This window comes from Mus caroli, unplaced genomic scaffold, assembly GCF_978045245.1.
Source record: "Mus caroli unplaced genomic scaffold, Mus_caroli_1 scaffold_3, whole genome shotgun sequence".
Classification (NCBI taxonomy): domain Eukaryota; kingdom Metazoa; phylum Chordata; class Mammalia; order Rodentia; family Muridae; genus Mus; species Mus caroli.
The window spans coordinates 16255164-16275440 of record NW_028227258.1 but is presented as its reverse complement, the minus strand read 5'-3'; the positions used below and the strand labels follow the sequence as shown (position 1 = coordinate 16275440).

Sequence of the window (20277 nt, the reverse complement as noted above, 5' to 3'; positions counted from 1 at the left end):
TGGATGGTAGCTTAAAAAAAATGGAGATTTTTCTCATCCAAAAGAAAGTCAAAACAAGACATGGAAATATAGAAATGGATGGTTAAGGCTGAAACAACATAGCTGGCTTTAAATATTATGAAGTAGTCTTCTAAATCAGCATATATAGACATTATCTAAACCTGAGAGGTCACAAGGTTTAGGAAAGTTTGTTGGTTTAATTTTCAAAGATAATCATTGGGGCAGTCTAGTAGTAGAGTAAATCCCATGGCTATGTCAAGTAAGAGATAATCTGATTTCCCCTACATATAAGGATAGTTATACTACTTAGCCTGACAAAGCTTCTCACAAGAGCAAAGCTTGTTCCTAAAACCCCAGGTCCAGGTATGAGACACTTTTGTTTGAGTTGTTGCTCAGGGTGGCCTAAGAACTCCCCAAACAATAAAGATTATTGCTGTTGCCCTCAGTTGCTTCTCAGGGGTTAAGGGTAGGCCCCTATTGCTGAAGATACCACCCACTTAGGACCCAGGACTTGAATAATAAAAGCAGATCTAATCTGAAAGCCTCTTCCATAGTCCCAGAAAGTACAAGATAACTGCCACAGAAGAGAATCAGTCAATAATCCTACCTATCTAAGATGTCTATGAGCTACACCAAAGACCGAAATTACAAAGTATCCCTAAACATGCAGTAGTGATGCTCACATCTTAGCTGTTACCAACCAGCAGCTCTCTGGTTGGACTTCCAGCCCTCTCAACAGGAGGGAAATCATAATTGATCCAGCATAGACACCTAACCAACTAGCCATGGATAGTGAGGTGATGGGTCTTTGAAAAGAACCTACTACTTCTGCTGTAGTGGCTATTCTTGGTTGTCAACTTGACTGTATTTGGAATGAACTACAATCCAGAATTGGAAGGCTCACCAGTGACCCTTATCTGGAGGCTTGGAGATCCTTATCTGGATCTTGGTATGGAGATCTTGAGACATAGTGGCTCTGGATTCCAGAAGATTAAATCTCCGAGTTTAAGGAGATTTAATCTGGGCTACACCTTTCATCTGGGATTAAAGGTGTGGTGGAACACACCTTTAATCTGGGCTACACCTTCTGCTGGAGACAATATAAGGACATTGGAAGAAGGGAGTCTAGCTCTTGCTCCTTCGCCTGCTTGCCGTGTGAGACTGAGTAACTGCTAGATCCTTGAACTTCCATTCACAGCTGCGACTGAACCATTGTTGGGAATTGGGCTGCCGACTGTAAGTCATCAATAAATTCTTTTACTATATAGAGACTATCCATAAGTTCTGTGACTCTAGAGAACCCTGACTAATACAGAATTTGGTACCAGGAGTGGTTCTAGAGTAACAGAAGTACAAGGATGAATCTTTTAAAATACTGGAATTGGCTTGTTGAGCCACCAGCACTTTCAACTACTGAAACCTCTCCAGATTCTCTCCCTCCTGGGAGCTCAGAGAATTTTGAAGACCCATGGTTGAAACTATATTTCAAACTTAAAGAAGCTAATGCCCTTGATTTTCTTAATGAATTAGGTGATTCAGTGCACAAAGCTTTCTACAAGATGGGGAAAAAATCAGAAAATGATTTTACTGGCTGGCTGCTCTTAGTTTCTGGGGAAAAAATGATGAATGAAAGGAAGGAGTTGTGTGATAAAATCGAAAGGCTCCAGACACAAGTAAACGATCTAAAAGTTGCTAAGTGTGTCCTTGAAGAGAATCTTCTCTCTTGCAGCAATAGAGCTCAAGTTGCAGAAAATCAAACTGAAACCCTCATTATAAGGTTGGCTGAACTACAGCGAAAATTTAAGTCTCAGCCTCAGAATGTGTCGACAGTTAAAGTAAGAGCACTAATTGGCAAAGAATGGGATCCTATAACTTGGGACGGGGATGTGTGGGAAGACCATGTTGAAGCTGAGAATTTTGAATCTTCAGATTCTCAAGGGTTTGCCCCACCTGAGGAAGTAGTACCCTCAGCCCCACCCCTTGAAATAATGCCTTCCCCACATGAGGAAATTAATTTTGCAGAGTCTGATAAACCAGCAATGACTTTCACTACTGATGTTTCTCAAGGCCCACCAATAGTTTCTTCTAGACCTGTAACCAGACTCAAAGCAAAACAGGCTCCTAGAGGGGAGGTAGAAAGTGTAGTCCATGAGGAAATTCGCTACACTACTAAGGAGCTTAATGAGTTTGCTAATTCATTCAAACAGCAACCTGGTGAATATGTGTGGGAATGGATTTTAAGGGTGTGGGATAAGGGTGGAAGGAACATAAAACTAGAGCAGGCTGAGTTTATTGACATGGGCCCTCTGAGTAGAGATTCTAGGTTTAATACGGAAGCTCGCATGGTTAAAAAAGGTGTCAAAAGTTTGTTTGAATGGTTGGCTGAGGTGTTTATCAAAAGATGGCCTACTGGAAATGACTTGGAGATGCCTGATATTCCATGGCTTAGTGTTGATGAAGGGATTTTAAGACTTAGGGAAATTGCAATGCTAGAGTGGATATATTGTGTAAAGCCTAATTGTCCACAATGGGAAGGTCCAGAAGATATGCCCTTCACCAGCTCTATAAGACGCAAATTGGTGAGAGGGGCACCAGCACATTTGAAGGGTTTTGTTCTTTCCCTTTTCCTTGTGCCAGATCTTAGCATTGGAGATGCTTCTGCTCAATTAGATGAATTAAATTCACTGGGTTTAGTTGGATTCCGAGGTAACAAGGGCCAGGTGGCAGCATTGAATCGCCGGAGACAAGGTGATCCTAGTTATTATAATGGACAGCGTAGGCAAAAGAATGTTTATAATGACAGACCCAGTAACGGTCAGCACAGGAAAGGTGAAATTTATAATGGCATGACTCGCTTGGACCTTTGGTACTGGCTAGTCAATCATGGTGTTTCCAGGAATGAAATACATAAGAAGCCTACTGCATATTTGTTTGATTTGTATAAACAAAAAAATTCTCAAACAAATGAAAGAAAGGCTACATTAGATCGTGGTAAACAGCAATCTCGGCCAGTGAATCAATTTCCAGACTTGAGCCAGTTTGCAGATCCGGAACCCCTTGAATGAAGGGGTGGCCAGGTTCCCCTGAGGAAGGATCCTGATAAGACACCCAAAGGTTTTGCTGTTACCCTTTCTCCAGTTCTTCCCCAGAGGGACCTACGGCCTTTTACAAGGGTAACTGTACACTGGGGAAAAGGAAATAATCAGACTTTTCGGGGTCTGCTGGATACTGGTTCTGAGTTGACACTGATCCCAGGAGATCCCAAGAAACATTGTGGCCCTCCAGTTAAAGTAGGGGCCTATGGAGGGCAGGTGATTAATGGAGTTTTGACTGATGTCCGACTTACAGTAGGTCCAGTAGGTCCCCGGACACATCCTGTGGTGATTTCCCCAGTTCCAGAATGTATAATTGGGATAGATATACTCAGAAACTGGCAGAATTCTCATATTGGTTCCCTGAACTGTAGAGTGAGGGCTATTATGGTTGGAAAGGCAAAATGGAAGCCTTTAGAGTTGCCTCTGCCAAAGAAAATAGTGAATCAAAAACAGTAACGTATTCCTGGAGGCATTGCAGAAATTACTGCCACTATCAAGGACTTGAAAGATGCAGGGGTGGTGGTTCCCACCACATCTCCATTTAACTCTCCTATCTGGCCAGTGCAGAAAACAGATGGATCATGGAGAATGACAGTTGATTATCGAAAACTAAATCAGGTAGTAACTCCAATTGCAGCTGCTGTACCAGATGTAGTTTCGTTACTTGAGCAAATTAACACATCTCCTGGCACCTGGTATGCGGCTATTGATCTGGCAAATGCCTTCTTCTCAGTACCTGTCCATAAGGACCACCAGAAGCAATTTGCTTTCAGTTGGCAAGGCCAACAGTATACCTTCACAGTTTTGCCTCAAGGATATATTAACTCTCCTGCCCTGTGTCATAATTTAGTTAGAAGGGATCTTGATCGTTTGGATATTCCACAAAATATCACATTGGTGCACTATATTGATGACATTATGCTGATTGGACCAAGTGAGCGGGAAGTAGCAACCACTTTGGACTCATTGGTAACACATATGCGTATCAGAGGATGGGAAATAAATCCAACCAAAATTCAAGGACCATCTACCTCAGTGAAATTCTTAGGAGTCCAGTGGTGTGGGGCATGCAGAGATATTCCTTCTAAGGTGAAAGATAAGTTATTGCACCTGGCCCCTCCTACAACCAAGAAAGAAGCACAACGTTTAGTGGGGCTATTTGGATTCTGGAGACAACACATCCCTCACTTGGGTGTGTTACTTAGGCCTATTTATCAAGTGACTCGGAAAGCCGCTAGCTTTGTGTGGGGCCTGGAACAGGAGAAGGCCCTTCAACAGGTCCAGGCTGCTGTGCAGGCTGCTCTACCACTTGGACCATATGACCCAGCAGACCCGATGGTACTTGAGGTGTCTGTGGCTGATAGAGATGCTGTTTGGAGCCTCTGGCAGGCCCCTGTAGGTGAATCACAGAAAAGACCTTTGGGATTTTGGAGCAAAGCTCTACCATCATCTGCAGACAACTATTCTCCCTTTGAAAAACAGCTCTTGGCCTGCTATTGGGCCTTAGTGGAAACTGAACGTTTGACAATAGGACACCAAGTTACTATGCGACCTGAATTACCCATTATGAGCTGGGTACTATCAGACCCTGCAAGTCATAAAGTGGGACGCGCACAGCAGCAGTCTATTATCAAATGGAAGTGGTATATACGTGATCGGGCCAGAGCAGGTCCTGAAGGCACAAGCAAGTTACATGAAGAAGTTGCTCAAATGCCTATGGTTTCTACTCCTGTTACAATGCCATCTGCTGCCAAGCATGCGCCTATAGCCTCATGGGGTGTTCCCTATGATCAACTGACTGAAGAGGAAAAGACTAGGGCCTGGTTTACTGATGGCTCTGCACGTTATGCAGGCACCACCCAGAAGTGGACAGCTGCAGCATTACAACCCCTTTCTGGGACAACTCTGAAAGACACAGGTGAAGGGAAATCTTCACAGTGGGCAGAACTTCGGGCAGTACACATGGTATTACAGTTTGTTTGCAAGAAGAAATGGCCAGATGTACGATTATTCACTGACTCATGGGCTGTAGCCAATGGATTGGCTGGATGGTCAGGGACTTGGAAAGATCACAATTGGAAAATTGGTGAAAAAGACATCTGGGGAAGAAGTATGTGGATAGAACTCTCCAAATGGGCAAAGGATGTGAAGATATTTGTGTCCCATGTAAATGCTCACCAAAAGGTGACTTCAGCCGAGGAGGAGTTCAATAATCAAGTGGATAAGATGACCCGTTCTGTGGACAGTCAGCCTCTCTCCCCAGCCATCCCTGTCATTGCTCAATGGGCACATGAACAAAGTGGCCATGGTGGTCGCGATGGAGGTTATGCTTGGGCTCAGCAACATGGGCTTCCACTCACCAAGGCTGACCTGGCTACAGCTGCTGCTGATTGCCAGATCTGCCAACAGCAGAAACCAACACTGAGCCCCAGATATGGCACCATTCCTCGAGGTGACCAGCCAGCAACCTGGTGGCAGGTTGACTACATTGGACCACTTCCTTCATGGAAAGGACAGCGTTTTGTTCTTACTGGAGTAGATACTTATTCTGGTTATGGATTTGCCTTTCCTGCACGTAAGGCCTCTGCTAAAACCACCATTCATGGACTGACAGAATGCCTTATCTATCGTCATGGTATTCCACACAGTATTGCTTCTGACCAAGGAACTCATTTCACAGCCAGAGAAGTACGACAGTGGGCCCACGATCATGGAATTCACTGGTCTTACCACATTCCCCATCATCCTGAAGCAGCTGGCCTGATAGAAAGATGGAATGGCCTTTTGAAGACGCAGTTACAGCGCCAATTAGGTGGTAACAGCTTGGAAGGCTGGGGTAGAGTTCTTCAGAAGGCAGTATATGCTTTGAATCAGCGCTCGATATATGGTACAGTTTCACCCATAGCCAGGATTCATGGGTCCAGGAATCAAGGGGTGGAAAAGGGAATAGTTCCACTTACTATCACTCCTAGTGACCCTCTAGGAAAATTTTTGCTTCCTGTCCCCATAACTCTAGGTTCTGCTGGCCTAGAAGTTTTGGCTCCAGAGAGGGGAGTGCTCCTACCAGGAGCTACAACAAACATTCCATTGAACTGGAAGCTCAGACTTCCCCCTGGTCATTTTGGGCTTCTAATGCCCTTAAACCAACAGGCTAAAAAAGGAATAACCGTGTTAGGAGGAGTGATAGATCCAGATTACCATGGGGAAATTGGATTACCTCTTCACAATGGAGGTAAGCAAGATTATGTCTGGAGTGTAGGAGATCCCTTAGGGCGTCTCCTAGTACTACCATGTCCTGTGATTAAAGTCAATGGGAAACTACAACAGCCTAATCCAAGCAGGATGACAAAGGACGCAGACCCATCAGGAATGAAGGTATGGGTCAATCCTCCAGGAAAAGAGCCAAGACCTGCTGAGGTGCTGGCCGAAGGTGAAGGAAATACAGAATGGGTAGTAGAGGAAGGTAGTTATAAATACCAATTAAGGCCACGTAACCAGTTGCAGAAACGAGGATTATAAAGTAATATGAATGCCCCATTGTAAATTTACAAATGCGTTTGCGATTGTACGAGGGATAGTTATATCATGTTAGGCGTATTCACAACCTTGTTATTGTTTCATGTAAACATGGGATATTATTTGTGTCAAGTTGACAAGGGGTGGATTGTAGTGGCTATTCTTGGTTGTCAACTTGACTGTATTTGGAATGAACTACAATCCAGAATTGGAAGGCTCACCAGTGACCCTTATCTGGAGGCTTGGAGATCCTTATCTGGATCTTGGTATGGAGATCTTGAGACATAGTGGCTCTGGATTCCAGAAGATTAAATCTCCGAGTTTAAGGAGATTTAATCTGGGCTACACCTTTCATCTGGGATTAAAGGTGTGGTGGAACACACCTTTAATCTGGGCTACACCTTCTGCTGGAGACAATATAAGGACATTGGAAGAAGGGAGTCTAGCTCTTGCTCCTTCGCCTGCTTGCCGTGTGAGACTGAGTAACTGCTAGATCCTTGAACTTCCATTCACAGCTGCGACTGAACCATTGTTGGGAATTGGGCTGCCGACTGTAAGTCATCAATAAATTCTTTTACTATATAGAGACTATCCATAAGTTCTGTGACTCTAGAGAACCCTGACTAATACATCTGCTTCATTAGATTACCCTAATTCCTAAGTGTACTCTAAAGCTTATACTTATGCCCTCGGGTAAGTATAGGCTCTGATCCCTTGTCACAGAAGCTTCTCTCAACAGCAAATGGAGGCCAGCACAAAAACTCACAGCTAAACATAATTACAGGATCAATGGATCATGGGGATCATAGCTCCAATAAATAAGTCTACAAAACAACTCCACCATGTAAGGAGCATCACGATAACAGGACAGAAAATTTGGGCTGGGGAAATAGCTAGGAGAGTATGTCTCCTAGAAATGGGTACCCAAACAAGACCTGCAGAGCAGCAATATCAATGGACGTGTTAATGCAGAAGGGGGCAAAGCTCAAGGATCCCAACCCCAGACAAAGAACTATAGGCAACCAATGGCTTTCAAGAGAGGAGAGGAGGAATTATTTTCTCCCAGGAATAAACCCTAATTGCTTATCCAACAAAACTGGTCAGCCCTAGAATCATATACACGAGAAAAACAAAAAGCACAGTCATCAAGTTATATTCATAATTTTGACCAGATAGATAGGTAGGTAGGTAGGTAGGTAGGTAGGTAGGTAGGTAGATAGATAGATAGATAGATAGATAGATAGATAGATGGATGGATGGATGGATGGATGGATGGATGGATAGATAGATAGATAGATAGATAGATAGATAGATAGATGATGGATAGATAGATAGATAGTGGATGGATAGATAGATAGATAGATAGATAGATAGATAGATAGATAGATTGAAGGATAGATGATGGATAGATAGATAGTGGATGGATAGATAGATAGATAGATAGAAAGATAGAGGAAAGGTGCATAATAATAATTGGTTTTTAAAAGGCTATTAGTGTAAAAGGGAGAGGTATTCTCTTAAATTATCTCAAAATAACAGAAAAGAAGTCATAAATTTGAAAGAGACTAGCACCATTCATACACACCATCCATCAGGCACAGGGAAAAGCAAGCACAAGCACACTAACTGATTCTCAATTGCTACAAATTATCCAATAAATTCCATATTAGAAGATAGCCATTTAAAGTGTGATTTAAAACTCAAACTTAATTTGGTAAATAGGTCACATACCGTGTTTGCAGGGAAAACATAAACCAACAATTTCTTTGTTGTTTATCCAAAATTCAAATTAAACTGCAATTCTGTCTTTAAATTCAGCCGGCATTCTATCTGGCAACCTTATGTTACATGAAACAGCTATAGGACAGGAGGAGTGTGCGCAAGATTCTTCATAATTCAGAATTTACATTAATCATACAGTACATGGGAAGCAGGGGGAGGCACGCCCAGCTTCCGTCAGATGTGTTGCTATTCAAACCTTGGGCAGATTGGGGGATTTGATCTTACAGCCATAACACCAGGTGGACCTGCTCTATTTTTCCCATTTTAAAAGTCACTTTTTGGCTGGATTATTCCACAGTTTTTGAGAATTTCAAAACGTGTTTATTTTAAGGTTGCTTTTTCTGTGCATCGTACCATCAGCAGAACTACACGGAGCACTTCATCCCATGTGATTCGCATCCCATCCTGGCCATGATTTGGCTTTAATAGCGTCATCTGTGCCTAGCTTCTAATTCAATGTTATTTGTGTGAGTCCCATTATCTTTGTGCTAAATTATTAACACTGATAAATGATAAATTGGATTCCCATTTGATAGTCTACAATTTTAAATATATATATGAATATAATTATAGTGGAATTACGTTAGCTACAAGGAGTTGTTAAAATGTCTGACAAAACTTTCACTGCAGACAAATGGAAGTTTGATTCACGCACTGCCAACAAGAATAGGAGAGAACATCGGCTCAACACAAAATACTGCTGAAAGGCTACAGAATCAGGCATGCAAGTCCTTGACAATATTTTAAAATGACAATATACATTTTATATGATCATTTTCAACTTTGTACATAAGGCAAGGGGTTAAGATTTTGAGTGGCATGATTTAAGGTCACCTTCTTACATGTCCACATGAGGAATAATCTTCGTGTTCGATATTGTCCTTGATTTTTTTTAAGGAGTTAGGTCTACTCTGAAGGGGAACATGAAGAAAAGTGACAGCTTTGAAAAAATGGGTTTCATGTGTAACCAGGTTCTGAGGAGAATTTCTAGGGGGAGAGGCACTGGGGAGCTTCATTAAGTAGTAAAGCTTGGATTGTGCTTCACTGAATGGGTCAGGATGCACAGCTGAGAAGGAAACCATGTGGGTCCAAGGGAATGAGAATGATGGAAGACAGAGATGTAAACTCAAGGATGAGTAGAAATACAGTCTTCCATCTGAATGTACAGGCTCTGCCCCACCAAGCAGTGTTCGTCTGGACATTCTATCCTGAACAATAAATACAATTATGCTCATGATATGTATAATATATTAGGTATTACAAAGTAACCCAAAAATGATTTAAAGCATGTGGGTGAGTGGGTGGATATGAGATATTAATAGTCCTATGCTATTTTGCATAAGAGACTTGAGCATCCATGGGTCCCAATGCCCTCATGGAGTCTTGAAACCAATCCCCTACCCCAAGAGACACCTGGAATCCTGTTTAGGAATAGTAGGATACACTCATCAGTGGCAAAGTTGCTCATGGTCTAATAAGTATGCTCAAAGTTCAGAGTGGCTGTCACCTGCTACAGAGTCATTTAGATGCCAGTCAAGAAATGAGCAATGGTCAAGGCGGTTCCCATGGGATGTCTGTTGCATGTCCATCTTGGCCATAACAGCTCAGGAGGCTTCTGGACTGCCAACCTCAAACCAGGATCCACCGACAGTTTTGCTATTCTTCTTTAGGTTGGGGGATTAGTTCTATTCTGACTGTGGATATTAATACTTATGTCTCAGAATGTCAGGTAAGTTGGTGGCTTTGTTACCAGAAGGTAAGAGAATAGCCTAGCCCTGCCCCCTCACCATCAGCAGACTCCTGTGGACAGCTACAAGGATTTGGTTCCTGGTATAACTTATCAGGTCAGGAACTGAGATTTCTCTCTAAGCATTTAATCTCTGTGAGACCAAGCACACTATTCAAAGAAATGTCACCTCTGCGCCATCCTTTGCCACTAAAGCAGAAGAGTTTTATTTATTTATTTATTTATTTATTTATATTTATTTATTTATCTTTGCAAGCTACATTCTTACCAGCTTATCCATCAGAGGATATTTATTTGTTCATTAATTTCTTTTATGAACATTGTACACATTACACAGTACAGTACCTCCTGATCATTTATAGGCCAGATTTATACCCCATGACTTGATGGAAGGCACAGTGCAGGATGGTAACTGTCCCTTTCTCTGTGTAAGCAGCCACAGCACGATGTGCAGCATGAGAAGTCTCCTTTTAGACACTGCAATTATCACTTGTCTTATTTATGCATCTCTCTTAACATTGTGTTCCCTTTACAAATACTTTTATTTAAAATGGCACACAAGGAAACAGTTCAGCACATCTGAAGGTTGGGGGCTGGGGAAGAGAAAGAAGAAGTAAGCCTCGGACAATTCCATCCGTTAAAAACCACAGTCCACCAAAAAAATAAAGTTAAATGAACATTATATTTCCTAATGTCCTGGTACCATTGTTAGTGCTTACTGTTTCCTGAAGAATATTCAAAAGGTATTTTTTCCAGTAGACCAATTCCTTTTAGGCACACCCTGGAAATGCCTTGCTTATTTTTAAATAGGCCCATTATGCTCTCAGACACCTACACAGCTAGCAAGTCCAGCCTTAATAAAGTGACTGGGTTGTATGCTTTCCTTGCTCTGTCATTTATTTTGTCTTCTCCAACTCTCCTTTCAAACAATTCACAGTTACCAAAAGATTTATTAAATTCCTCACACAAGTTTCCCGGAGTAAATGCAAACTGAAATTCTGCCTCTAGCAGAGCAAGAAGCAGTGACTCAAAAGCTGTAGAATTCCTTTTCTTAATTCTTAAATGTTTCCCTTCCTCCGTCTCTTTCTGGAGAGATAGGTGAGAAAAGCAATTGCCCCCACTGCTTAAAACATCCCAACTATGAAACTCAGCCCGTCCTTGTAATTTCAAATCCCAACCCAGTTGCCAGCGCCTGGATTTCAGGCTCTGGGTCTGAGTTCAGAGCTTAAAAATCAGTCACTCTGAATGGCATTTCCGCCAAATGGAAATCTTTTCTTCTTTGGGGGTGGGGATGGGAAGAAAGCATTTCTGATTTTAGGCTACAGCCTCAGAGAACCGAACAGTCTCAGAAATGAAGCTAGGATGTATAAGAGAAATTAAAGGAGATATAATTTTCTCCTGATGTGGTTGGAAGAAGTCAGTGCCCTTCACTGCTTAAGAGAACAAGGCACCTCTGTACCCTGGATGATTTCTCCAACAGTCCCCCAGTTCTGGGTTAAAGGCTTGTGACAGTTTGAATGTTAAAGGGTCCCCTGGGTTAGGTAGAAAAGAAGAAAAACCTCCTTTGGGCTCCCCAGCCCCAACTTAAAACTGTCCTTCAAATGATCAAATTGTTTTAGCATCAGGTGGCTTCATGAGCTTCACCTATTATGACTCCAAGGGAGTTACAGCCTCTCTCAGAGTTCAGTGGTTGTTGTAAGTGAGGGCAGTGCCCTAGGCATAGGCAGACATCACCCCACAGCATCTTTGACTCCCCAAGGACAAGTTTCAGTCCCAGACCTTGCAAATAAGGGGACCACATTAAAACCCTAAAGAAAAGTGGGAAAGACCAGCTTTCTCTGGAGCCTTTAGTAACAAGAAGGAACTTAGCACATTTTATAACTCATAAACTTCATCACTATTTACATGATCTCCCACTGCATACTGTTCATTCCATTCCATTCCTTCCTGGGAATCAAAGTAACACAGATCTCTGTGCTCTCGTCTTCTGGGCTCCCTAAGCTACCTTCACCCCATCTATTGACGGGCCTCTACAGAAAGGTGACATAGAGAAACACCATGCCAAACATTGTTTAGTCTACCTCTGTGTCTTTACAAAGCCAATAGGCCATATATTTATTAAAATCTGCCAGATAGCCTGAAATTATTTTATCTATATACAGCCATTGATTTGTGTACCTTGAACATGAATTTTTGAGTTCTAAGTTACACTGATGCTGGTAGGTAAAGTTTAATGTTTACAGAAAGATAAAAATGAAGCTGAATACATTAACAAATTTGTAGAAATAATATTAAAACCAGTATATCCATTTCATTCAATGTTTCTCAAATTCATACTTTTATAAATATAAATCATTATAATTATATTTATTATAACATAATATTATTCATATGAAAATTGCAAATGCCTACTATTAATAAGAATTATTTTTAACTTCTGTTTTTGAGACGATCTCTCTAGCTGTCTTGGAACTGACTCTATAGACCAGGTTGTCTTGGAACTGCTAAGAGTTCTCCCTGACTCTGCCTCCGTCATGATGGGATTAAAGGTGTACACCACCACATCAGGTTTAGTAGTGGGCACCTGTTACATTTGTAACAGGGCTATGTTAACTGCTGAAACCCATCAATAAAACAGGCATGAGTCAAAAGCTTGTGAATGTAAAATATTGCTCTTCTGAATGTAGGTAGTCTAAACTCTTGAATTCCTTAAAGAAAAGGAATCACTGGACTCAACCGCTATCTTACTCTGAGAGTCTCATTTAAATATGCAGTATTACAGAAGGCTTATAAATGTCTCGAACGATAGTTTAGAAACTCAAAAACCTTGAGCTTCAATCTCCTCAGAAACCTTACATGTTAGCTCCCTTTATTAGCTCAAAGGGAATTCTGTGTTATGCTTATGATTGAGTCTAGAACTTTTGAATCTGTTGACATTTAGAATAAATTCATATGTAGAGATGTTTAAGTTAAACATCTCATAAATGGATGCTCTTTGAATGGTTATATAGCAAAACTTCTAAATGCATTATGTAGTTCAACTTTTAAATGTATTCAAATGCACAAGAAAGAACGTGTCTTGAGGTAAACAGTGTTTGGCCCAGTTCTTGAATCCCTAACCTATGGTTGTTTAAAATATGGACTTAGTTAACAAACAAAGACCTTAAAGCTATATGAGTTAAGAAGAGGTCCCGGTGGACCCTTCTGTGTCCCTAATTCAACTTGTCCACTGTCTTTATACAAAACGAGGAAGAATTTTGAAATCTGTCATACAAGAAGAAGATACCTGTATGTGAGGGCTGGTGTCTGCCATGTTGTCACAAGAAAAGAAGCTTCCAGAACCCTAAAGCAGGCACTTCCCCCATGGGAGCATAATCATGCTGACACCCTGCTGCCAGATGCTCAGTCCCCAGAGCTCTGAGGTTATGAACTGCTGTGGTCTAAGTCACACAGGAGACACTCATGAGAGAAACCATAAGAAAACAACAAAAAGCACCATTCCAACTGAGGCTTTCCCAGTTGTCTTATTTACTCATGTATGTATTGATCAAACAAGGATGTATTATTGAGCAGATAATATGTCCTGAGCACTGCACAGAACATTGGGATAAAAAAATAACCAGAAATTAATGTTCAGTTCCTATGTTCAAAAGAATGAATTAATATCCCAAGGTGGTAAATGATTATGGTGCTAGACTCCTCCCACCCTCAGCCACATCCACTTCCATCTGTACAGTTCTGTCCCAATAAATATGATTCATTCGCCCAATCAACCCTGGAAGACTATATTCTACTTCTATCTTGAGCCCAGCCTCTTCCCTGGAAATATGTGAAATCGTTGCTTTCCCAGGAGTCATTCCTCTCTCCAATCTGTGAGTCATGGACTGGGGCAATAATCCAGGCTAGGGAGAGCCCCTCAGCGTGCTATTAAACCAAACATATCCCATCCACCCACCACAGGAGTTCAATGAGGACAGTACTGAGTCGCTGCCATGCTTTATCAGGCCCATAAAGTGAGTATTTAAAATTTTAAAGTTTTCAAATGAAATATACAAAGGTTGATTATTTAGCAGTTTATCAACTTCACCCTTTGGTGGCAAAGAAAACAGACAATAAAATAGCTCAAAGGAGGCTTCACAACTACTTTCTACCATTTTATTGCAACTCTAAAGAGAACTGGAAACAAGCCTCCCAGTAGGCCCTGGCTGGCCGCACTACCTCTCCCCTGGGAGAGTGTGTGCATTCTTACAGCTGAGGCTGTTGGAAGCAGGCCGCCCTCTGCTCTCCCTGAGACCCTGTGGTCATGGCCACCAATTTTAGTCTAGGGCCTGCGACAGGCAGAAGCAAGGAACTGGGTAAAAACTCTGGCTGAGAAAACCCACAGAGAAAGAAGCTATGACTTCAGTGATTCCCGAGTCTTTGCTGTTTGCTGATTTCTTCCATTTCCACAGTGACTGTGTGCCCCAAGCCTTTCTGTCCCTGCCACCGTGGTCCATTTCCCTGCAGTGAGGATGAATGCATCCAAGGCTGTGTGTACCCTTAATTTCGTGTCTATGTGAGGATGCTGCAGTCTCATTGATGTCCACACTACAGGAGAAGATGAGAAGCCAGTGAACCTTTCCGTACTCACAAGGAACATCCAATCTCTTCATACTACTAGAAATTCTATTGGGAAAACCTAAAGAGAAAACTTAAAATTTGGGTGATGTTTAAATTTACTACGAGGGTATGTATATATTCCATGGTGTCCTGTGGAGGTCAGGAGACACATTCTTTGAGTCAGTTCTCTCTGTTCACCATGTGAGTCCCAGGGATTGAACTCTGTTGTCTGGCTTGGAAGTAAGTATCATGACCTATCTCACCAGTCTCTGAACAGTAAACTATTTGTGAGTACCATGGGATTCTCTCTCCACCTGCATTTCACCGTAGGAAAGCTGGGGTTGTAAAGATGTGTTGCCTCTCCCGTCTTACATCAGTTCTGAAGCTCGGTTCCCAGATCCTCCATTTTACCCACTAAGCCATCCCCTCAGCTCAACAATTCCCTTTAAATTCCATGTGTTGATCTAGAAAAATAAGATACAATCTTACAATGTCCACTGTTCCTTTCAAGAGGCAGAGAAGGAGCCCAGAGGACTTGCACATACAGGGTCTCTTCAGGGCCTCCTGTCCCTTTTGCACTTCTGATTTGTTGTGGCAAGTAGGTACACACTCAGAAGCTCAGATGTCACCCACCCCCAGTGGGACAATACAAGACTTTCTGGAGGCAACCCTCTGCCTTAGTGGTTACCACTCTCTCATCCACTACATAAGAAAATCAATTGAAAATCTATAGCTGCACTGAAGGAGATGGAAGCCCAAGGTAACATGCAGGAAATAATACAAAACCTCTAAGAAAGGATGCTAATCCCAGAAGATTGGAAGACCCTAAGACCTCATCATCATTAGAGAACTGTGTTCTTCCACTTGGTTATATACTCAGTCATACTTACTGAGCACATACTACAGGCCAAGTACCAATCTAACCCCTAGGGATTGAATGTTGTAGAAAAGCAGACATTCCCACTGTCTCCTTAGAGCTCACAGTTTGTTGAGGGAGAAGCATCTATCAGATAAAGATACAAATAAATTAATTAAGAGTACAAGTGCTAAGCAATGTGAAGGCTAATTATATGGTGCCGTGTGGGCATGTATGAGTCAGCCTCACTGGTTTTCGGGTGGAGGTGGTGGTGGGAGGGTCCTAGAGAAGGCATTCCTGGGAAAATAATTATCGAGCCAAGACTTAAAGAAACTGTGGGCAATAGTTGTGCAGCACAAAGTGAGGAGGGACCAGAGCATAACAGTCAGCACACAGAAAGAAAGAAACTGTTCTTTATGATTTTCTGAGGCCAGGTACAGCTATGGAGTCCATGCTGGTCTCAAACTGACAATCCTCCTGCCTCAGACTCCTCAATTCTGCCTAGCTTTTGGTGGTGTTTTTTTTATGGCTATGCATGTCTGTGTGAGTTCTTGCCATATATATGTCGGTTCCTAGGGAGGCCAGAAAAGGGTGTTAGATGTCCTAGAACCAGAGTTCTAAAGCCGTAAGCTGCTAGACACAGGTTCTGGGAACCAAGTATGGTCCTCTAGCCAAGTACCAGGTGTTCTTATCTGCTAAACCATCTTTCAAGCCCCATGACGTACTTATTCAGATGAAGATGGCGATGGTGGGATCTTAATGAGCTGTGTGCCTGCACATGAACTCAATCAGAGCTGTGACTGCAAGGACAAAACCTGCAGGAGATCAAGCCAGACAAAATTCCCAGCACAGAAAGGGAAGGGGCTTATCAAGTCCCGCCCCCCACCCGAGGATCTATTGGCCATTGATGGCTGCTAGCAGAGGTAGAGTCAGTTTTCTTCAGGAAGGCAGTAGATGGTACCCTGCCCATGTGTATCCAGGCAGTACTAAGAGGACTCAGTGGGTTGACAAACAGAGCATGTGAAGCTAGGAGGTAAAAGTAATGGAAGAGATAGAAGAGAGATTTAAGGAGAGGGTATGGGGGTAGACTTAATCAAAATACATTATATGCATTATTAACAATCAAAAACACCATGAGTATGTGCCAAGCTCGAAGTAGAGAATGGAGGGCAGATGATATATAGCTGTCTGTTCACAGGGGAAGAAAGGTATAAAATGATGCTGAAGTTAGGTAAGATATAGGCACTCCTGCAGGAGTGCACAGAACCTATGAAAGCTATTGGTAGTGGCCCAAAGATTAGTGAGAGCCACCGGGGAGTGTGACATAGTGGCATGCCCAGCCTTCCAACTGGTAACGTTAGCTGCTCTCTGCAAAGTATTGCACTCCCCTCTTCCCACTTCACGCCCAGTTCTACATCTCTTAGAGACCAAAGCAAGCTCAGCCTGCTTGTTGTACACTATTGAGACAGGTCCCCATTCCTCAGAAAGGACATTGATCTTGATGGAAGATGCTGCTGCAGTTTGAACTGAAACCTAGTAGGCTTGCCAAGGAATAATAGAGGCAAAGAATGAAAGACTCCCTGAGTTGAAGCAACTCAGTTCGGCCACCTGCTAAGAGAAGGAACTTGCTCTGAATGTACGACTGTGTTACCTTTAACTTCCTTTCATGAGAGGAACCAACCTGTAACACAGAAACTACTCAGGACTCTCAGAGATTATCCAAAGTGAGAGTCATGTGATTTAAGTTGTTTACCTTCAGAAATAATGAGCTGATTCATAACAACAGAGAAATAACCACACTTCCATGGGACCGGCCAAGAAAGCCTGGCTATTATCCAAATTTGAGTAAATCACACCACAAACACATGTTAATTTTGGCCAACCCTTATTACTTTGCTGAATGTTTATTCCTAGTTGTCTAAGCTCCCCATGTTCACTTTGCTCCAGATCTTCAAAATGCTGTGGACAGGGGGCTGTTTGCAAACTTCTGATCAGGCCCCTGGCTTTGAACTCTGCCGGCTGCAAGCAAAATCCTGCTTGGAAGACCTGAAGGATACATGCTCACCTAGACGTCAGCTTTCTGTCACTTTGTATTCCTGTTGCTCCCTGAGGCTGATGGGGTGTGGGGGCGAGTGCTAAGAACAAGGGTTTTGCCCTGTCCTCTAGATGCACGTGATCTGAGGGGAACTGTTACACTATTCCATTTCTTCACATGGATCTTTTGATTGCTATATACATGGGGAACTTAGACTAGATGGGTGACAGTTGGGTACATGAGATCTATACTCAATCCAATCTCTGGAAATCTGAAGGGTTTCAGTGACGCCTAATGTGTACCTTCAATATCTGTTTGCCATTGCATGGAATTGCCATCCTTCGTGTCTTTTTCCTCTTGTTCTCTTTTTCAACTCACACCTTGTTTCTTCAACTATAATGTAGTCTACCTGAGGAAAGAGAATATAATATATGATAATACATCCTGAATAACATGTCTTGACTGCTGACCACATTGCATTGCTACCAGATGCATGTCAGCCAACTAATGCGATGATAAATTCTTACAAGCAAGGCAGCAGCAAAAGTGTTGGCTATGCCAAATCAACCAGGAGTGGAGCTGTGGCAAGGTGGGAAAGACTGAGTGAAGACACAGATTCATTGGTACTTTTTTTTAAAAATAAAATATACATTTTCAATGTACTAATAATATAATGGCTCTATGATTTCATTGCTAGGTAGAAGCCAAGAATAGACCTCACTAACTCACACTAATGAGAGGTAGGCCCATTGCAGTCCAACTGAGGTCTCGAAGTAATTGATTTTTTTTTTTTTTAAATATGTGCTTGCCTCTCTCCAGCCAACATACACATACAAGTTGACTGCCATACAGAATACACTTTGTTCTTTCATTTTGTCGGGCGTAGTTGTGTTTTAATTATTTATGATAATACTTAATAGTATATTAGTAAGTGTCCTGTAGAGTGGCATGTAAAAGTAATGAAGTCTTAGTAACACGAGACCACGACAAAGCTCACAGCTATTAAATCTTTGCCCAGAAGTGAAGCGAGACTGTGGGGTTCTTTGTGAGCTCCGAGGGCTTGCAGATTAGGGAATTGAAAGGCAGCAGCCTCCTCTGACTTACATTTATTAAGTATAAACTGATATTTTAAAACTTATTGACTATGACTAATGGATTTGAATATGACCAACACGCTAAGATACATGTTTCCTCTCTGGGTGCTGTTTAGGAGGTATTAAGACTTCTCTAAAACAGGCTCAGCTGGTTTTCTACTTGATACCATTGTGCTGTATACTTTATTTTATTTCTAACACTCACAAAAAAACCACATTCTATCTCCAGAATATTAAGGATAATTAGAGCCTGTGAAGATTTTTAAATTTTAAATTAATCTCTTGTACAGTCATGGCTGGAATTATAATCATTTCCTGAGGAAAAATAAGATTAATGTTTTAAAAGTTATGTAAGACTTGACTTTACATATTTTTTTTGCTATTGGTATATTTTACATACATTTATTTTTACTTAAATATTCTGTTACATCCAACTTTCCAATTCCAAATTCCAGAAATAAATTTTACAAGATCCAGTTGAATAAATTCTGCCAAAAACCTCTACCAAATACTCCCTCTGACACCCTCTCCTTACAAGACAGTCCCCTCCTGGCAAGAACTTTGTTCTGCTCTGACCTTTTAAAATGTTTGCCCAGTGCCTTTGTCTAGTAATTGAAGATGTTGCCCAGTCCTTGTCAGCCTTGCTGGATAGACGGTGTCTTCCCACTCCAAACTGCTCCTTCAGCATCTCCTTCCAGTTTTCTCCTTATTCCCTTGCTTTCTCACAGCTCATCCCACATCCTCTTGGAAAAAAATGTACATTGGCACCAGGCTCTTTTTCTAATCAGCTCTGTTCCCTCTCCTGCTAATTTTACAGAGTTTATTTTCTCACCTTGTACTATACTCATAGAAAACTGAAGAGTGTTTGGTCCTATTACAAAAATATTGAGAATATGTGTGTTTAGAGACTGTACATTTAAAATGGCCATTTTTTTAAATTATGGAGTTCTTATTGCTACTTCACTTTCACTAACAAAAGAATGGAAATTAAGCATGTGTAATCAGAGCAACAGTGGGAACAATAATAAAAGTCCAGAGAGAAAGGATGTCTTATCTCCATTTTTGTGACTAACACTTGGTACAACCTCACAAATATCAAAATGATTAGCTTAGCTGAATATTTTTATGGCCGCCAGTCTTTTATAGGTACATACTGTTTACAAAAACTTAATCATTTTATTTAATCATCCGGTCATCTGAATTAAAATAGTCATCTTATTAAATAGTTGATTGTGGCTTGAGTACTTAGAAGAAGTATCCACAGGATACTGATTAAAGACCACAGCTAGAACAAAGTTGGAATACCACATACATAGTTTTTCCAAGAGGAACTCAATCTGGAGCCCATGTCGATGGAGAATCTATACAAACTACAGTTGGAACATCGCCAGGGATCCATCCCATAATCAGCTTCTAAACGCTGACACCATTGCATACACTAGCAAGATTTTGCTGAAAGGACCCAAATATAGCTGTCTCTTGTGAGACGATGCCGGAGCCTAGCAAACACAGGAGTGGATGTTCACAGTCAGCTATTGGATGTATCACAGGGC

At 41.7% G+C, this 20277-nt stretch overlaps 1 long non-coding RNA gene across 1 annotated transcript in view; it reads right to left on the bottom strand.

Annotated features, from left to right (window-relative positions):
* LOC110291991 (uncharacterized) overlaps positions 1-20277 on the bottom strand; it is a 76323-nt gene that overhangs the window by 31038 nt on the left and 25008 nt on the right. Inside the window, exon 2 of the long non-coding RNA XR_002377630.2 lies at positions 17933-18039. This is a non-coding gene — a long non-coding RNA (uncharacterized LOC110291991). The remainder of the gene's footprint in view (positions 1-17932; positions 18040-20277) is intronic.